The sequence below is a fragment of the Miscanthus floridulus genome, chromosome 9 (genome assembly GCF_019320115.1).
Source record: "Miscanthus floridulus cultivar M001 chromosome 9, ASM1932011v1, whole genome shotgun sequence".
NCBI classification, from domain to species: domain Eukaryota; kingdom Viridiplantae; phylum Streptophyta; class Magnoliopsida; order Poales; family Poaceae; genus Miscanthus; species Miscanthus floridulus.
In genome coordinates this window covers 141,188,649-141,200,304 of record NC_089588.1, presented here as the reverse complement: position 1 = coordinate 141,200,304, position 11,656 = coordinate 141,188,649, and the positions used below count along the sequence as shown (strand labels likewise).

The window sequence follows — 11,656 nt, the reverse complement described above, 5'->3', positions numbered from 1 at the left end:
ACTCCATGTTGTGTTATAAACCCTGCTTTCTAATAATACTGTCAAACACAGGGTAATAATACTCTCAAACTTCACTCACCATGAGCATCGATCTACAAGCTTTTAATATAAAGTGTGATTGTGCGTATCATCTAAAACAGTTCATTTGTTGCTGGACGTAGTATGATATTTGTAATAAAAAGCCCATTTCTCTAGTAGTGTCTAGAAACATGTTATCCACACAAATGAGTTTTTTGGCTGGCCACACATTAGTGCCTCTTTTCTTTTATACATAACAAACTTCAACATATTTAAAAAATATTATTACAAGTCATCAACTCATTATGTTTGGCCGCATGACTCCGCGAAGCACTCAGATGCATCTTACGTGGAGCACCAATCTAATGCAAATTAAAGCACCACTAACACAAATAACCATGCAGCTAGGTACTTCCCTTGACATCAAGTGCTAGACCACGCCTCCAAGCCACAACATTCACCTGCATGGACTTCTAGCATGCATCTTACGTGCCTCTCTAATCAAACTATCTCACGCAAGCAGCTGCTGACCTGCTCTCCAACACAAACGTACATGACTGAATAAAGTTCACACTGACACCTATGATACAACATATATTGTGAAACATAAACACAACATCCTCCATTTATGCAATGGCAACATAGCTTGGTAGCTTTGAATCGCCTGGCCGAGCAAACACTATCTGCATATCATACAAACAGTAGTCAACTAAAAGTTACCACATAACTGAAGTTAATTGCTATTGTTAACCTATATAGTGTGGATAGTAAGCGCGTACCTGGAAATCTATACAAATGCGCGATTTGAACATAGCCGCACAATAACCTAAATAATACTCCCAAGTACGGATGAATTTTTCATCAAATCCCAGGGCAGAAGCTTTTCTGCGAAACATCAAAACAAATAAGAGAATCTAGTACTAAGTAATATAAATAAATAAGCACTTGCAACTAAACTTGAGTTTGAGGTAGTATTGTATTTACTCTCTGTTTGCCGCGAAGTTGTCCCACCAGTTCATTAGAGTCGTGTAGTACTAGTAGTGGTCCCCAATATTCTCAACATGTTGTATGCTGCACACAGGAGTACTCAACAATATAGAACTGTGTGATAATGCATAGATCACTTTGTAAAACGATAGCTATGAAGTATAGTTGAGTACATACTTGAGCCTTGATGCATTAGTCATGGCAGACACAATCCAGCCTAGAGACGGTAGGCAGCCACCGGGGAAGATATATGCCTTTACAAACTCAGGCCGCAACCTCATTTTGTCATACATTTCCTCTATGAGCGCAATGGTCTGTGCATATAAAAATTTTCAGAAAAAAATAGTTTGTTGAAGACTAACGTTATCCCAAATCATACAATTCCTCTGGGACCACGATGGACTATGCATATAAATTTAATTTTTAGAAAAAAATTAGTTTGTTGAAGACTAACATTATCCCCAATCATACAATGGTGTGTATAAGATAAATATATATTGGTAATGATCAACCTGGAGGACAAATGTGCCGTGTTCTGCCAAATGATACTCGCAGGAGGCAAAAAAGTCTTCGTAGAACTCATGGCCAACGTGTTCAAGCATCTCACTAAATGAGCAAAGAGAACATAGTTATCAGACCAGCAGCTGAGCTATCATTTCTGTGATCACTTCAGCAGTACCACTCACCAACTTATAATCCTATCAAACTTTTGGCCCTTCGATATTTGTTGTCATGCTTTTAAAATTTCCAATGCTAGCTAATATTTCTAAAAGACAGTCTCGGGCCACTACTATCAAGAAAAGAATATAACTTACCTCTAATCCAGATTCTTTCACCTTTCTTTTGGCGTAGTTCAGTTGCTCCTCGGATAATGTAATTCCTGTGCACTTGCAACCTGTTTTCTTCACCAACCATATTGCTAAAGTGCCCCAACCACAACCAATGTCAAGAACATGATGCCCTGACTCCACCTTAGCCTTCAGTTAAATGGATTCATTGCAACAACAAGACATCATATATATAAGGTCATGTTGATTTTTATATGCAAGCTATTAAGTAGTTAATAAGGTAATGCATATATTGCGGTTGTCTCACGATCAGGTGAGATTTATGATCTAAGAGAGTTCAAACAAAGCACAATTAATGCATATTATGATTTTCTTACCTTATTAATGAGACTGTCAAGCTTATGTAGCTGGGCTGCATCTAAGCTCTCGTCCTCAGCCTACCATTAGAACCAATATATCCAAGTCATGAAGCAATCTCAAGAGGAGTATTACTCACAAGAGTATATATACTACATCATTTTCTTGTTCGAGAACAGAGCTACATAATTTACAATGTGGAAATTAAATCATGAGATTTTGCAAACCTTGAAAATACCGCAATAATACGTTATTGTTGGATCCAGATAAAGAGCAAAGAAATCATTACTCTGCACAAAAATATTTCACATTGAATAAATCTGTCACTACTTAGTCAGTTCAACAATGGAAGTGAATGATTTCCAGCATATGGATGGAGGGAGAATAGTTGTAAACTTCGAGCAGTTAGTTATCTTATTTATTCTTAAAAATACAAAGAAAGCTCACTAACCAGATCATAGCATTCAGATATATTTTTACGAGCTTTGGATACACTATTCTTCCGCCAGGCATGACGCAGAATATTTTGCAAATGCAACTCCACTAATTCCAAGCAATTTGTATAACCACTGCAGGGCACATTTGAACAAGTTCAGCAATAGCATATTCATATACGATCCTTCATATTGATGAAACACTTCAGATGTTTTCTTAGAATTAAGATGAGATACCTTGTCCTTTTAGTGCTGTATAACCTCTTGCGTTCACATCTATTAGCCATTATAATCTGTACCAATATGGCTCATAGATTTAGTCAGAAAACAGAAACAGAGTAGCCAATCAAGTATTTGGGCATCCCGATACATTACAGAACTTTAAGAAATGCCGACTGGAGAATGGTAGAGGAACGTTTTGAGAAAAGACTCACCAGTTGGAAGAGCAAACATCTATCAATTGGGGGTGGATTGACGTTGATTAATTCCGTCTTAAGTAGTCTCCCGATATATATGATGTCCATTTTTGCAATTCCAAAAGGGGTTCTTAAGAAACTGGATTATTTTAGATCTAGGTTTTATTGGCAGGGTGATGAACATAAGAGAAAATACAGACTCACGAAGTGGTCTATTCTATGTTAGCCAAAGGATCATGGTGGTTTAGGAATAGCTGATTTAAATCTTAAGAACATCGCTTTGCTGAGTAAATGGCTCTTCAAGCTCCTAACAACAGATGGTACTTGGCAACAATTGCTATGAAACAAATATCTAGGTTCTAAACCTATAGTGCAAGTGGAACGTAAACAAGGTGATTCTCATTTTTGGGCTAGCTTGCTGAAGGTGAAATATGATTTCCTCCGCTTTTGATCTTTTATTATTAAAGATGGATCACAGGTCAAATTCTGGGAAGACAAATGGTTAGGCAATCAGAGTTTGATGAACCAATACCCTGGTCTATACAACATTGTTAGGCCAAAATTTGTCACAATTTCAGAAGCACTGAGCTTCTATCCACCTAATTTTTCCTGGAGAAGAGATCTAATAGGTCCTAAATTAGTGGAGTGGAATCATTTGTTGGCACGCATAGCCAATTTTTTGTTGTTACAAGGTCATGAAGAATTTTACTGGTCTTTGCATCCGAATGGGCAATTCTCGGTGAAATTGCATTATAAAGCAATAATACAAACCCCAGTTCCTAATCTGAATAAACGGTTATGGAAATTAAAGTGCCTCTTAAGCTAAAGATTTTTCTGTGGTATCTTAGGAGGGGGTAGTGTTAACAAAGGACAATCTAATTAAGCGTAATTGGCGTGGAAACAAAATTTGTTGCTTTTGTCAGGAAGAGGATACAATTGAGCTTCATTTGGAGTTTTTCCCAAGTAGCCTTTAACCTAACGAAACCCCAAAGTGTAGAACATATGTTTGACAGCTAGCTAAATTGAGTTACAAAACATCTTAGATCTATAGTTCTGCTTGGGGCAGTGTGACTTGTTGGTCTATTTGGTTACACAGGAATGATGTTGTTTTTGAAAAAGAAAAACTTAATTCTCCTTTGCAGGTTATCTATGCAATCTCCCACAGGATTCTTTCATGGGCTATCCTTCAGAATTCGGAGTTCCAGGATATAGTTGTGGCAGCATCGCGACGTTTGGAGCAGGTGGCAAAGGATATATTTATCCGCGCATATGGGTGGCGATCTAGTCTTAGGATTGAATGTCACTAGAGTTTGCTCAGTCTTTTATCTCTATATTAGCTGTGTGCCTATCCTTTAAGCAGAGGCTAGAAGCTTTTCGTTCCAAAGTCGTGTATCATCTCGATGTACCGCTACTGGAATGCAATAAAATTTTCGGTTTCCAAAAAAAAAATGTGAATCCATGTAACTAAACAATCAAACATGCCTACAATTCTATTTTTTATTAAGAATTTTCTGACTAACATAATTTTTTTTAAAAAAAATAGGTTTCCCCTTTTCTAGTCTGGTGAGAATAAAAGTTTGTTTTCAGCATCCAAGTTTAATGTGTTCAAAGCACGCCCACCATTTTCCCACTAACATATTGGAAAAGATTAAGCAAGAATTGAATCAATTGTGGTAGAAGGATTATCTTGAACTTACTTTCCTATAGTGTCCTAACTTCACTGGATTTTATAAATATGTAAAAACAAATCGGCCAGACACTTGTCTTACCCGTACAAGGTTCACAAGGCCGTTTCGGTGATCAACAAATGAGATATAGCCATGGATGTAGGCAGATGCAAAACCAAGGTCTCCTTCTGTTGCAGCCTAATGAAAACATGAGGCACAGTAAAGATGTATCTCACATGAGAAGTGAAGAAGAAAGCAGAATGTAGTTTGGATGGTCAAAACAAAACTTCGAATACGACAGGAAAGAGAAAACAGAACCTTCCAATAGATCTGGGGATCGTGAACTCGTATCACAGATTTTATAGGACATTTCTCACATGCTTTACCAAAACTAAACGTAGCGCCTCCTTCCTCGAGCATGCTGTGCAAAAAACTGATGTGAGAATCTTGACTAGAGAGACTGTGCTGTGTAAGGATTCGTGCTAGCCTCACCAGAAGTTACCAATAGATATGTTTGGTCTAAATTTCTTGCTACCAAATAACGTGCGCCAGCCTCAGTCCATGATGGGACCATCGGTTTTGGGTTAACCAAAAGCTCACATTTCGTTCTAAGCAATCCTGAAGCTGCTGCTTTCCCAGCCTGAGTTAATTCAGTTTGCCATAAACAGAATGCACTCTCATAAATATCTGCATAATATTGAGCACCTTAGTGATGAAACCTAAAAAGGTCAAGTGCACATGGAATACCTTAACATTGTCCTCATGGTATCCGTAGCCTGTTATTCAAAAGGAGTGCAACATTTCAGTCTTACTTATATTGTAATTAGTTAAATGGCATGAAGGTTGAAGTGAAACAAAAGTGGTCACCTTGATATGCGCCACAGAACCAAATTCCCCTCTTTCCTTGGATGTTATTGAGATCATGGTTAGCCTTTGCAGCAGCAATGGAAGGTATTGGGTGGCTAGTATGCCATTTAAGCAATACATGATTGGGAACACGAGGGTTCAGTGTCACAAGTAAAGGCCCGGCAGATTCAATGTTCTAGCAATTCAAACGTAGGAAAGTTCCACAGTTAACACTTCCATATTCGGTAAAATATATTATAAATATATTTGTTCATCAACCATCTTGCATAATAATAAAAATAATAAATCTGAAGTCACTTTATGAAGCTACCATGTTACTTAGTCACCTGAAGTATATTTAGCCAGGAGGTAACACAGACACCACTGCTTGTTGTCCCCAAGAAGTTCCTAGCGCTCCATGCGGAGGAATTATGTGGCATCAAACTTTCATCACAGTGGAGGTACACGTTACTGTGAAGACGAAAAATGCAAGAATTTATTGTATCAGCTCATATCAATATGGAATAACACAATATATAGTGTCTGTGTTACCTGTAGATATACTGGAAAACTCCTAGAATCCTACGTTCCTCAACTGTTGCACCAGCTCCTAGTACTTTTAGTGCATCCGGCGCATTAACACCAAGTATGATCCTGTCGTACATCTCCTCTGAACCATCAACATCTAAAACTTGGTAACCTGCTTCCAGCATTGTACCATTTTTCTCATTACTTAAGAAGTAGGGAAATTTTCTTTAAGCAAGTAACAGTAGTTGACAGTTCAAAAATATCTTTTCCAGAACCCAAATATATGTTAGTATTCGGAAAGCAAACTGTAAATGCACCCCGGCACCGGAAGAGCAGTCTCAGATGAGTAAAAACCAAATAATATTTAACCCTATCTATGGAATTGGACCTACTCCTAAACCTACTGCTATGAGGAGCAGAGATTGCTATCCCTGTGCTTTGGACCGATAGCACATTGTAACACCCTAGCCCGTTAATAGCCTGTCACTACTGGATTCAGACGCTTTGCTGCGGCAAAGGCTTTGCCGAGTGCCGTACTCGGCAAAGGCCACTCGGGAAAAAAATAGCCGGCAAAGCAGCCTTTGCCGAGAGCCATTTGTCGGGCACTCGGCAAAGCTTTTGCCGAGTGCCGAGACAGCACTCGGCAAAGAAAACGAGCCATCACGGCGCAGGAAACGGTGACGGCGGCTTTGCCGAGTGCCAACTAGGACGGAACTCGGCAAAGTTTTCCATTTTTTTAAAATTCTTTGCCGAGCGCCGCCCGGGCTGGCACTCGGCAAAGTTTTTTTTTATTTTTTTTTAAATTTTTTGCCGAGCGCCGTCCGGGATGGCACTCGGCAAAGTTTTTTATTTTTATTTTTAAATTTCTTTGCCGAGCGCCGGACGGGTGGCTCTCGGCAAAGTTTTTTATATTTTTTTAAAACAATTCTTTGCCGAGTGCCATGGTCATGGCACTCGGCAAAGCTAGGAAATGGGCTGGCGCCCCTTTGTCTAGCTTGCCGAGTGCAGTGACCATTGCACTCGGCAAACTAACCAAAACCAGTTTTTTATTCATTTTTTACATTCCATCACGACAAACACAAATTATCACATATATCTCACATCCATCCAAACATACATCACATATTTATCACATCCATCGCATATATCACATTCATCACAATATATCACATACATCAATCCAAACATCTATCACATATATCACAGTTATCCAAATACACCACAAGTGCATGACAAGTATATCAGAAATCCACCACCAAGTGAACAACAAATGCAAATACAACTAATGCTACTCATCACCAAGGTGGAAACTGAGTGCCTGGTGAAGGAAAAGCTGGATTAGTCGGAGGCGCTGTAACAACCCAAAAATCCACACACCAAAAATCAGAACTACAAATTTTTTTGTTGTTATCCTATGCAATGTTGAGTGACATCTGTAGGAGCCAACCCTAGGTGTTGCATTAGATGTAACCCAACTAGACAATTTCATGAGCATGGCATGTCAATTGTTAATTATGTTTATGTAAATCCTAACAAATAAAATGTAACATACATTGTTAATTCAAATGGTGATTTGAATTTCCATTTGCTTTGTGTAATGCTTAACAACTCTTTTAAAGTAATAAACCATAAAGTAATTATAAATCAAACCAAAGAATAAATGCTTAAAGAGAAAACTAGTTCTATTTTTGAATAACAAAACTACACCTTTTTTTGTTATACAAAATAGCTAAATAAAGTTCCTAATATGTATAAGAGTGTTGTGGACCACACATCTAATAATCTAATGGATGAGATACACCAGATTTGAATTCAAACTCCGAATCAAATTTGAATTCAAATAAAGAAGGAAAATAAAACAGAAAAAGAAAAGAAAAGAGGAAAGCCTCGCAGCCGGCTCGGCCTGCTCGGCCCGCAAGCCAGCCCTGCATCGCGCACAGGCCGGCCCAACTCGCGCGACCGAGCGACCGGCCCAGCAAGCCAGCCCAGCACGCGCTCACGCCCGCGCGCCCGTCTGCCCCACCAGCTGCCGCTGCCATCCGGACCCCACGCGTCAGCCACTCCCGGCACAGTGTCTTCTTCCTCCCCACGCCGGCACCTCCTCCGACCGAGTCCCGACCAAAACGACAGGCGCGGGCCTGGGGTCACGCGAATCTCTTGGCCCTGTTCCCATGGCGCCGCGCCCACGCAACCCTGCGCCAACCACCTGCGCCCGCGATACCGTCCGATGCAATCGGCACATCGCCTGCCGTCTGCCCCGTCCGCCATAGGTGAAGCTTGGACCTTAGGGCTATAAAGCAACGCCCAGAGCGCCCTAGGGATTCCTCAGCCCACGATGCCACCGCTCGGTGGCCCAACTGCCCGCACCGCATCGAGAGAAGGGGGCCGAGAAGGAAATTCGGAAGAGGGGAGGCGAGCAGAGGGCTCGGAGACGTCGATCACCGGAGCTCGGAGCGTCACCCCGAGCGCCTACCCCGACGACGCGCCTCACCACCGCACCGCCACCGAATGCCGCCAGCACCACTCGGTGAGTCCTTTACTGAGACCTCCTCCTAGCCCATGGACGCCGTAGCAGTGCACGCGCTCATCGCGCTCACGACGCCGCCGTCATGGCGCGGCCACCCCGTGCGCACCCGGCCGTCTCGCTAGACTAGGACGCAGCCGTAGAGCACCGCCGTGACGCCTGGAGGATAGTCGCGTAGACCAAGTCATCGTTAGCCGGCCACAATGCCTTGGTCACGAGCACCGGACCTCGACCGGAGTTCCGCCGTGCACCACCACCGCGTGTGGACTCCGCCACGCCCTATGGTCGTCGTCGATGCTATATCATGCTTCCCACTAACCGTCTGAAAGAAAACGGGGCACCAGGACCCCTGGAACTGCCCCTAGATGCCCCGCCGGCGACCACCGCCACGCCGAGCCACCGACCACCATGGCCAAAGCCCTAGGAAGCTCTGGTCACCACCTTGACCCCACCACCGTACACGCCAAGGCCTGGCGATGCTTTTCCCCACCTCAATTGGACGCCAGCGCCGCTGTAGGAGCTCGCCGGTGAGCACACCACCGGTGGGAGCACGCCGGGGAAGGAAGCAGAGGATTCCCCTCACCGGCCGCACACACCTGCACCCGGTGCACATGGACCAGGCCAGAGGGAAGAAGGATAGACTCGGTCCACCGAAGACCTAGCCTACGGTCCATGGACCGTGAACGCCAGTCCACGATGAGCCATGCGGTGTGGGCCGAACTGTGGACGAAGCCCAGTGGAGGCCCTTGGCTACGATGTGGCAACGCCACAGCATGCCACGTGGTGGGCCAAAGCCTTGCCCGTATCCAGGCCCAACCAGCCCAGTTTGGACCTGACCTATGTTGACCGTGGACCGGTCAATGATGACCATTGACCGGGGCCCACATGTCAGCGACACAGAGACTCAGGACCCACATGTCAGTAAGTGACGTCATGCTGATGTCATGACGACGTCACGCGGGTCCCACCTGTCAGTAACAACACAGCCGAGGTGACATCATGATGACGTCACGGTGACGTCAGCAGCCCTGGCCCCACCTGTCAGTGACTATGATCCGTTGACTATTGACTCACCCATTGACTTGACGTTGACTTTGACCGGACCCACAAGTCAGTCACCCAAGAGCCTCTGGTCCCACCTGTCGGAAACAATGACGTTGATGACGTCATGCTGACGTCAAGATGACATCAGCAGGACCCCACTTGTCAGCTCGGAGCCGAGATGATGACATCATGCTGATGTGGACCAGTCATAGTGTGACACGTGTCAGCCCAGGGTTAATTTAGCCTTTCCCATTTTTAGAAATGGATTTAATCTTCAGAAATTCATAACTAATACATACGAGCTCAGAAAAATTTGAAACCATGACCAAAATTCATCTAAAATCGAGCTCTACGCAATGAACCCATGTTTGAGTGCATTTGGCTCTTTTGAATTTTCATTGCTTCTTTGTGCTATTCTATAGACGTCGCTAACGCGACTATAATGCGATCATTTGCAGACTCGGAGGAGAACCAGACAGACAAGGACCGAGAGTACCATGAGGAGTACAGAGACGACTACACTGAAGGTGCCACATCCCACCCAATCTTGTAGCACCTATTACGCATGGCTAAAATAGAAATGCTAATGCTTTACTTTATTGTTATGATCACATGATGATAGGACTTGTATGGTAGTATGCTTTCTTGATGGCCTTTACCTTGACGAACCTTGCCCCTGCTCACCCTGCTGTTAGGCTAGTCACACGTTTGCTGCTATATTTTATTGCTTATTACTTATACTACGCTTGTACTAAATTGATGCGTGGTGAAAAACTGGTGTTATCTGGACTATGGGGAAAGTGTTGCGTGTGTGACTTGGGTGCGTGGAGGGTGAGGGTTGTGTCGACCAAGTTGGAGTATACGACGAGCCTGGGGCGAGTCTTGCCGTGGGGTGCTACCTGGGCACCCCTGGAATGGATACCTGTGGTGGGTAAATGGTATATGAGGTGGCCCTGGGTGTGAACCTGTGATGGGAGGAGCCCAGGGTGGAGGTGCTGTGGTGGCATAGTAAATGGAAACCTTGATGAAGACATTCTGGCTTGGTCATCCCTAAGGACTTACTAGTACTCAGATTCACCGGGAAGCCTTATGTACCACTCGCCCTATATGGTGCGGGACGGTTGGACTACTGGGTAGGATATTGCCACTACTGCTAGGTTGATAGCGGACAGTGTAAGGAGGTACGGGGCGCGGAGGATTTCCCCCACACCCTTCCAAGACTTCATGGAGACCTTGTGGACACGGCTCATGACTCACAGTTTCAGCCACCCTAGACTAGACTTGGGGTGTACCAGGGCTGAATGGTAGAGTGGCACTATCCTAGGCTAGCAAGCGGCCAGAATCAGCCCAGTTGACGACTGTCAGCGAGGAAGGCGGATCTTGTGGTTATGTAAAACCTCTGCAGAGTGTATGGTTGATCGATCGATACATATGCCGACTTGTCGGCTATGGACCTTTCCTGGGTTTCGCTTAAACTAGATAGTGAGATGAGTCCTTCTCTTCTCCCCATGGGAGTGAGTGTTCGGACATAGCCAGGGGCTACGGGCCTTGAGACAGTGTCGAGAGGGAGTTGGCCTGTCGACTGAGCTATGGTATGGTTGTGATATGGTGATGGTGTGGAGATGGTGGTAAATCGATCCTAGGATCGAAACCTAGCTCTGGACGGAAATGGGGTGGAATGGGTGTGGGAATGGTGTTAAAACTTGACCAACTATTATTATGTACTTGATATGCAAATACATAGGAAACCCCAGCCTTATAGGTTCCATTTGAATATATCCAACTTGCATCCAATTTCCACAAAGCAATGCTCATAGGGTGGGAGTGGCCAGTACAAATCGTACTGATAAATTTTGGCACACAGGTTCTGCTGAGGAGTATAGCTCCGAGGAGTTTGACGGTTGAGGGGTTCGTTCCTACGCTCGAGTTTGGCGATCTTATCTTCAAGCTGTTCTGAATGAATGCTACTTTTGATTCCGCCAATGCGGCAATGTAATAATTTATGTAATTCCACACTATTTGTACTCTGATATTACGTTGTATGGAT

The 11,656-nt window shown here is 43.7% G+C and overlaps 1 pseudogene; it reads right to left on the bottom strand.

Moving 5' to 3' along the window:
• Positions 1–644: 644 nt before the first annotated feature.
• The window catches only part of LOC136481127 (uncharacterized), a 49,653-nt pseudogene continuing 38,641 nt past the window's right edge, over positions 645–11,656 (bottom strand).